Source organism: Oncorhynchus tshawytscha, linkage group LG19 (genome assembly GCF_018296145.1).
Source record: "Oncorhynchus tshawytscha isolate Ot180627B linkage group LG19, Otsh_v2.0, whole genome shotgun sequence".
Taxonomy (NCBI): Eukaryota; Metazoa; Chordata; class Actinopteri; order Salmoniformes; family Salmonidae; genus Oncorhynchus; species Oncorhynchus tshawytscha.
Window position 1 is genome coordinate 18,876,820 of NC_056447.1, and position 9,598 is coordinate 18,886,417.

The following is a 9,598-nucleotide window of genomic DNA, read 5'->3' on the forward strand; positions in this document are numbered from 1 at the left end:
CTCAAGATACAAAACCTAAAATGAAAGAGTAAGACAAGCGAGAATTCAAGAGAAAACCTAACAGAGAGTTCTGCAGCAGTCAGTGTGATCTTGTTGGAGACAGACGCTGCAAGTGATGTGTTTCTGCATGATCAAAGATGCCATGGTCTCTCCAGAGCCATGCTCATTTAGCTGTTACACCTGGGTGAATCTCCAGGCATTCTTTCAATTCTCAGAAGTGAATCTAATTGTCAGAAACATTTCTCTTTTCTAAGGTTTAGTTTCAAAATAGCAACTTCACAGTTTAATTGGACTAGGAGGATTCAATCTTTATAACTCTAAGACATTAATGTTTGAGAATGGTGCTATTAAAATGCCCCCCCAAAATCACCAAACAAGATGGTATATTCCACTAATTTCAACATCTGAGGAGAGCCTACAGTACGCTACACATTTTGGAGGTTACTGGGTTGTCTTTGTGGGTTCCCATTGTCAGACCCCGTGGCCATATTATACATGCAACAAGGCAAATATGTGCTGGAATATTTTCCACCTTCACTGTAAGCCCAGAGCAGAGCACGGCCACAGCAGCCAAAGTCAATGAGCGGTGGCGACGGTGTAGCCACACGAGAGCGACCCTCTGGATAGTTGCCAGCGCAGCTTCCAAACGAGAACATGCCCAATACTCTAACTCTCTCTCTACGATGATGGTGGAAGGGACTGAAGCCCTGTGAGTGAGTGTGAGAGGCTGCCAGTGGAGACGCAGGCTGTGGAGTTGCCGAGGGAGAGCCGACAACATGGAAGGGTCACATGACTGGTTAGCACTTCTACCCCGCGCCTAACAAGACTGACTAGGCGTCATTTCCCCTGGTACACCACACCTCCCTATACTGAAGTTACTCTATGTAAACAAAACAGAAGGGAAAGGATATTGCTGTCCTGTCTTGTTAAATTATCTAATTGAGGCCTCCCGGGTGGCGCAGTGGTTAAGGGCGCTGTACTACCAGAGACCCTGGGTTCGCGCCCAGGCTCTGTCGGGAGGTCCGTGGGGCGACGCACAATTGGCCTAGTCCGGGTTAGGGAGCGGTTGGCCGGTTGGGATATCCTGGTCTCATCACGCACCAGCGACTCCCGTGGCGGGCCAGGCGCAGTGCGCGCTAACCAAGGTTGCCAGGTGCACGGTGTTTCCTCTGACACATTGGTGCGGTTGGCTTCCGGGTTGGATGCGCGCTGTGTTAAGAAGCAGTGCGGCTTGGTTGGGTTGTGTATCGTAGGACGCATGACTTTCAACCTTCGTCTCTCCCGAACCCGTACGGGAGTTGTAGCGATGACACAAGATAGTAGCTACTAAACAATTGGATACCACGAAATTGGGGAGAAAACGGGGTATTTTTTTATCTCATTGAGATCACAGCACCAACTAGAAACATGTTTTAATACAGCAAATGAGGCAGAGGAACTGAACCGGCTACACTGGCCTGACAGTTTAATATGAGCAACAGCTTGCAAGCACAGATTTTGGATGGTGTATGTGTGTGTGGGGTGCGGGCTAACTGAAATGTATGAAAATTAATATTAATACCATTTACATGCAGATGTTTTTTGTATTGGATATATTTACCATATATGGAGACAGAAACAAACATTTGACCTTACCATAAGTAGACAAATGATTAAATCCTTTCAATAGAAATAAAAACTATTTAGTTACGAATTTTACTTTAATGAGTTGACTCTTCACATGGGATGATTTCACTGAACAAAAAGGGACTATTGAACGATCCCCAATGATCCATCACGTCTCCCAAAAACGTTTTCAACATACATAAAATGATAGTCTAGAAACTAAAGCTTTGGTTGTCTTCCATGTCTTCTCCCTGGACCTCCTCAATGTCCACCTCTTGAACATCAGACTCTGAGGCCTCATCTTCACAATCACTCTTCAACCTTGTTGGGTGGCTCGTTGTCAGGCTCAAAGTCTCAAATTTACCCGGATGGCCACCAATTTTTCAACTCATGTATTGGTCAGCCTGTTGTGTGCATGTTCCCAAACAAGGACAAGTTGCACTCCGAGGTGGCTGATGTTGGGATTTGGAGGATGATGGAGGCAGGAGGTGCATGCAGACGGTTGCAATTCCAAGAGTCTCAGATCCACAAAGTCCCTTCCACCAGGTGGCTGATGAGATATGTTGGCATAACTGCCATATTGCATCTCCATTCCAAAGCTCTTGCTTGGAAGTGTACTTCGCCAGACTGCCAAGAACCTTGCCCTCATCCAGGCCAAGGTGGCGAGACATGGTAGTGATGACACCATAGGCCTCGTTGAGCTCTGCACCAGACAGGATGCAGGATGCTGAGCTCTACACCAGACAGGATGCTCTTGCCAGCATACTTGGGGTCCAACATGTACACTGCAGTGTGTATGGACTTCAGGCAGGAGTATTCACGCTTTTTGATGCGTTTCAGAACTGCAGTTTCCTCTGCTTGGAGCAACAGAGTGAAGTGGGCAGGGCAGTACGGATTTCTCCTCTTTTGTCTGCAAGTAGAGTCTGAACATCAGACAGGATGGCATTGTCTCCCTCAATCAATGCAATGGCTACTGCTATAGGTATCCGGAGTGTCAGGCTGCTTACCACTCTCTCCCAAAATACATCATCCAGGAGGAGCCTCTTAATGAGGCTGTCCATATCGGCAGACTGTGATATGGTCATTTCTTGGAGAGACTCCTTCCCCTCCAGGAGACTGTGAAACATGATGACAACACCACCCTAATGGGTGTTGCTGGGCAGTTCCAACGTGGTGCTCTTATTCTTCTGACCTTGCTTGGTGAGGTAGATTGCTGCTGTAACTTGATGACCCTTCACATACCTAACCATTTCCTTGGCTCTCTTGTAGTGTGTATCCATTGTTTTCAGTGCCAGGATGTCCTTCAGGAGCAGATTCAATGCTTGAGCAGCACAGCCAATGGGTGTGCTGTGAGGGTAGGACTGTGTGTATCTCTTCCAATACACATTGCCTGTGAGCATCAGAGGTGAACCAGTTGTATACACAGCTCGAGCAAGACATTCTTCAGCATTTCTCTGACTACGTTCCTCCATTGAGTCAAAAAAACTTCTGATTCCAGGAGGACCATGAGCTGTTGCTATCAATAAGGTGTCGGATTCATCATTTTCACCTTGAATAGAAGTAGAGGGACTTTTGTCAGAGGTTGCTTGTTGTGAGCACTGAGGGAACGTTATGCACTTGGCCAGATGATTCTGCATCTTTGTTACATTCTTCTACAATTCCATGTACAGAAATAGGTAAGCAGTTAGATTAAAACAACTCCTTTGTAAGATACGTGTTATAAATTGAAGCATGTATAAACAGGTGAATTAAAACTCCTCAGTTAGCAGGCTCAAGTAAGCTAAAACCCACATGGTAGCAAAAACTAGCAGAAATTGTTAAGTTAGAAATTATTTAAACACACTGCTGTAGGCTACTATTTAATAACAAAATCATGCATGTCATAAAATATATTCACCCCACCCAGTATTGTAATCAAAACTTACCAGAAAGCATGTAGTCCTTGGCTCAGACAGTGTAGTAGTGTGGGCTCAATAGCATCTCATTAGTGTGCAAGATCTTGAGAATCAGCTGTAGAGTGCACTGCACATGTGATGGAGGAATACACTGTGCATGCAGACGGTTGCAATTCCATTGAATTAGGGATAGTTTAACCAAAAAATGCCACAAGACCTAGAATTGCCTTGTGTATCCCACGAAAAGAAAAGTTCACTGTTATTAAATTTAAGCAAAATTCCCCAAATCCATAACTTCCCATGGCAAATTTCTGGAAGTTTTTCGGAAAGTTTCCGACTTCTTGAAACCCCTACTAGCAACGCAGGACACATTCTGTCTGCGTCACCATGGTAACCACAGCTGCTTGTCAATGGTAGCAGTCTGAAGGCCCCAGTTGGGTCCTTGGCCACAGGGGGTGCCTGGTAGAGTGCCTGTAGAAAGCTGGTTCCTGTAAGAGGGCAGAGAAATGGCTGTCCTCCTCAAAGACCTGCTGTCACTGTTCTATGTTCAGGATAATGGTCCTCTGGTGAGAGGGGACAGATGTCACGCATTCACACTACAGATGCATCTCAGCGTGCGAATAGACAGCTTGATCTGTCATTGACTAAGTCCCAGCACGCAATTTATGACTTCTCCAGTTGGCCCAGCACTGTTTTGAGTCAACACATCTGATTCCCTGAGATCCATTTATCCAATACATGATGGTTTCCAAACCAGCTGAGATTTAATTGTGACAAATGACAGTTGTCACGATACTAAACATCTGGCTTCACTGAAAAAGAGACTAACAATGTTGCTGCATATTGGGAAAACGTACTCAAAACATCTAAGACTGAGCACTTTCATTTGCCTTTTGGTTGTGTCTGTATGCATGAGTATCTATGCATGAGTGTGTATGAATGGCTGAGTAAGTGTGTGGCTGGGAAAGCAAACCTACAAATCAGAGCGTCATACAGCAGTCATCATTCTGTTGGTCTCTCTCGCCACTCCAGAGAATGTAAACAGCTCACTAATCAAACAGGCCGTTGTTGGCATCTGATAACAGAAAACAAGGGGTTCTGGCTCACCACCAGTCATGCGGACTTACTGCAGGATTAAAGGCTTTAGTACCACGTCACAAACCAAAACAGACCTTCTCTCAATACTAATCCACAGTCCTTCTCGCCACAGAACTACAAGACACTCAATACAGCACAGCAGAGCGACGCGGGAAAGAATGGAAGAATGTTGCATGTGATAGCACTTCTAGTCGAATGAACTGAAGCGCCAATCAAGACTGATTTCTTCACTAAGGAACAGCAAGAGTCGTGTCTGACGGAACGTCAGTTTTGAACGTTCCTCAGTTTAGTATTTTTAAGTTAGGTAGAAAGCTAATAGAACATTACACAACAGAAGAACGTCAGGATCAGGAGGAGGTCAGAACCTCATTGAATTAAAGAGGATGACTGATAGTCGTGTAAGAACTCAGGAGAGGTTCCTGGTTAACTGTATGGCATGGCATCAGAGCTTCCTCTGTCTCTTACGGTCACCCCACCCCAAAATTCCCCCTCCCTTAACCCCAATTCACACCAACTAACATGAGGTTTTCATTGAGTTCAGCTTTCCTTGAGGAAGGCCCGGTCCAAAATGTTGGTTTTGACAGTGATTAATATGCAACAGTATCAATATTGTTAACTTGATTTGTGGGCACTCGACTCCTCCCACCACCTTACAATTTCCACCATCAAATGTATATCACAATAAACTCCTACTTAACCACTACACTCAAAAAACAGGTGCCATCTAAAACCTAAAAAAGGTTTCCTCAGCTGTCCCCATAGGAGAACCCTTTTTGGTTCCAGGTAGAACTCTTGGGTTCAATGTAGACCCCTTCCACAGAGGGCTCTACATGGAACTGAAAGGGTTATACCAGGAACTAGAAAGGGTTCTCCTATGGGGACAGCCAAAGAACCCATTTTTCTAAGAGTGTAGATTACCTCTAATGACAGCTCTAATGAAAAACCAACAAAGTGCTACCTTCCCCAGAGAGTGAGATGCACAGCCTGTCCCTTGGGGATGTTTCTTTCTGCCTCCGACTCCCAACAATACAGAGACTCTACACTGGCTGGATGAAGAGCTGCCATTGTTCCTAGAGCTGAAGAATGTCTCACCTCACTCATCTACTTATCCACTCTGCGCCTCTCTCCCCCTCTACTCATCTGCTCTTCTCTAGAAGCTGGACTGGAATGCACATATTTCTCTCCATTACCCTCATCTAACCAAAACATCTCTCCTGCCCTTTGCTCATTTCATATATAGGTAGATGAGAGCTGACACCCATTAATCATTCTTACTGCACAATTTTTAGTAGGCTGACACACATGCGCCTGTCTTCCTAGGTATTCTAACATGGTTCTGTATAACGGAATTGGTGCAGCAGTATGATTAATTGACAGCCTATTTGAACATTCAAAAAACACTTTAGCTGGAGCCAGAGCAGACCGTAATTGAATATTGCTCAAGTTAAACAGACATCTGAAGTATCTTCAGATGTGCTTTTGCATATGTTTGTATTTTGATAGCACATGTGCACACACACACACACACACAGTACCGCATCCAAACAGACACAAAATGCATGCGCGCTCAATCAAACGCACACAAGCTAACAAAACCGACACACTATAAATGACCTATAGTCCAAAATGTACATTAAATACTTAGTAAAACATACAATACCCACATTAACACACTTAAATATGTTACTGGTTCAGTCCCATAGTAAAACATTTAAAAAGTTCAAACTGAGATTAACAGAAAGTACAAAACAAAATCTCTGAAACCAAAAAGCATAACATTAAACACAAGTTGATCTTATTTTGCCATACCTTTCTCAGCTGGATGAGCCCTGTAGAAGTGCTCTTGAAGTGGTTTGTCATTTTGTGAAATTGGACACTGACAGCATCCACTGGTATGACTTCCTTCAAAGCAAAATTGCCTTTTCCCCCTTTCTCCTCTGGTTTTACACCCCTGCCTCTGAGCTGCACTCTCACTTAGCATAGACCCTGCCCCTTCTTCCCAAGCAGAAAAAGAGCTTCTCCAAGATTCTCCACAAACTTGTTTGAAAAAGGACAAGTCAAGGCAGTCCCTCCCCTTTCAGCGTTCAGGTTGAAATGTTTTCAGTTATTCTGTCCTTTTGCCTTCTCTCACTCACACACATACTCTCTATCTATATTCTCTTTCAATGAATTTGCCGCTCTCTCTTTCTCAAACTTTTCCCACCCCTCCTTCCCTCATGATCCCCCTCCCTTTTCTGCCTTTCTCCCTTATTCTAGTACCGCCCTCCTTTTCCATCATCAGCTCAACCCCCACCCCCAAGCCCCCACAGCTGTACTTATCTGCAGCTGGCTGGGCGATTGGAGCCCCAGTTGCTGTGGAAACGGAGTGTCCTGCTCAGAAGCGGAATGGAGCAGGAAGGGGCAAAACTGAGCATAACTGAATACTTAAACAAGGGCCTCCTCCGGGAGCCAATTAAAGGTTCTGAAGGGCCACTCTGCCTCTCTCTTACAGGATAGTGGGGGTTTTGCTTTCCTGCCCTCCACTGACTTTATCTCTGAAATGAGCTTTTATTTACTGACCAGTCCACAAACCACCCAATAGAACCACAGCAGCAATGTGTTTTGGTAGCTACAGATGGCCCCATGTACCTCTGCCCTTACACGGCATGACAATGTATTTGTTGATTTCTAATTATTTACTAATTACAGGTGACTTCAAGGGATAGTTCACCCGTGCCCCAATTTTTTAAATTTATTTTTTAGGGTGGATCAGCTTAATATTGCGGAAAGAATGTTACTTCCAATGTAGTTGTCTGCATCATTTCCAATCCCCCATATTTTTTGGGTAAATATATATATCCATACACGCATGCATATATATACACATATATACATACACATACCTATATAGACATACATACTTTTTAAAAGAATATACCTTCATTATTATTCCCCGCAAACCCTACCACCGATCCCCCAATTGGAGTAAACTAATAAACACTTCTGCTTCTACCTTCAATCCATACATCTTATACACACTCTACAGACACAGTCTACTTTACAATAGTTCTCTCTTGTTTGTTCGTAGTCCTTCCTCTATTTCTGATGTCCATCCAGTTTGATTTCTATTTGTAACTATGCTATTTCACAAAAGCTCCGAACCTATATACATTCTACAGATCCCGTATGCTTTACATTGTTTATCTTGTTATTAGTCCCACCCTCAGCTCCACTCAACCCCTCCCATCTGTCTCTCAACATCAATTAGTTCACCCAAATGACATATTGCTTTCCTTACCCTGTAAGCAGTCTATGGAAATGACAGCAATCCATACTTTAGTTTCATTTCCCTGCACTGTTTCCACATGCTAACTTTTTAGCATTTGTGGCACAAAACCTGGCACAAAACCTGCTTCGCTGATCCTTAACACTGGGGCCCCTCAGGGGTGTGTACTTAGTCCCCTCCTGGTTTCCCTGTTCACCCACGAATGCATGGCCAAACACAACTCCAACACCATCCTTAAGTTTGTGGACGACACAACAGTGGTAGGCCTGATCACCGACAACGATGAGACGGCCTATAGGGAGGAGGTCAGAGAACTGGCCAGGACAACAACCTCTCCCTCAATGTGAGCAAGAGAAAGGAGCTGATCGTGGACTACAGGAAAAGGCGGGCCAAACAGGCCCCCATTAACATTGACGGGGCTGTAGTGGAGTGGGTCGAGAGTTTCAAGTTCCTTGGTGTCCACATCACCAACAAACTAACATGGTCCAAACATACCAAGACAGTCGTGAAGAGGGCGCGACAAAATCTTTTCCCCCTCAGGAGACTGAAAAGATTTGGCATGGGCCCCCAGATCCTCAAAAGGTTCTATAGCTGCACCATCAGGAGCTTCCTGACCGGTTGCATCACCGCCTGGTATGGCAACTGCTCGGCATCTGACTGTAAGGTGCTACAGAGGGTAGTTCGAACGGCCCAGTACATCACTGGGGCCAAGCTTCCTGCCATCCAGGACCTATAGAGGAAAGCCCATAAAATAGTCAGAGACTCCAGTCACCCAAGTTATAGACTGTTTTCTCTGCTACCGCACGGCAAGCGGTACCGGAGCACCAAGTCTAGGGCCAAAAGGCTCCTCAACAGCTTCTACCCCCAAGCCATTAGACTGCTGAACAATTAATAAAAATTGCACGGGACAATTTACATTGACGCACCTACCTACATTGAACAGATTGTACAGATTACCTCAACTAGCCTGGACCCCCGCACACCGACTCGGTACCGGTGCCCCCTGTATATAGCCCCGTTATTGTTATTCTTATTGTGTTCGTTACTCTCTATTTTAGCCTACTTTGTAAATATTTTATTTTTGAACTGCACTGTTGGTTAAGGGCTTGTAAGTAAGCATGTCATGGTAACATCTGTTTGACGTTCCTCCTACCTTTTGTGTGGCTTTTGTGTGGCTTCCTCTGTCCCTTCCACTCTACATCTGGGAGGTGGAGAGGACCTCTGTCCAGAAACACAATTTGTGACTGGGAATGATACTCTCTCCATTTTATTTTTATGAATGACCACATGTACAATTAAATAATGTATCTAATGATGATTCAAACACTTTTTGAATTTTAAGCATGGAAACCATTGTCTGCATCTCACCTTGTCCTGTGTCTCCCTCTTTTGGACACCCCAACATCTACACACTCTATGTGGAAATTCCTCCAGAAAACATATATATTTTATCTACATCATTTTAAAATAAGCTTAATGTATTGAAATGACTTTATCATGTCATGAGCACAATCATTTTTTTTTCAACCCATTACATTATTGTATGGATGTGGATGTAAAAAAAAATGTTTTAAGTGCACTATGTAGAAATCGCTCTGCCATTTCCTCATTGCAAAAATTTGAATAGTTTGCCTAATTTCAGTTTATGTAACAAAACAAGTATAGTGAAAATAATCATTGCACCATCTAAACCGCTGTGAAAAATATTTTCCATAACCAAAGTTGAGATGACCAC

The 9,598-nt window shown here is 44.1% G+C and overlaps 1 protein-coding gene across 1 annotated transcript in view; it reads right to left on the reverse strand.

Annotated features, from left to right (window-relative positions):
* LOC112218166 (DENN domain-containing protein 2A) overlaps positions 1 to 6,828 on the reverse strand; it is a 40,949-nt gene extending 34,121 nt beyond the window's left edge. The window contains exon 1 of the mRNA XM_024378747.2: positions 6,408 to 6,828. The gene's annotated coding sequence lies outside the window, so the exon portion shown is untranslated. The remainder of the gene's footprint in view (positions 1 to 6,407) is intronic.
* Between the last annotated feature and the right edge of the window lie 2,770 nt (positions 6,829 to 9,598).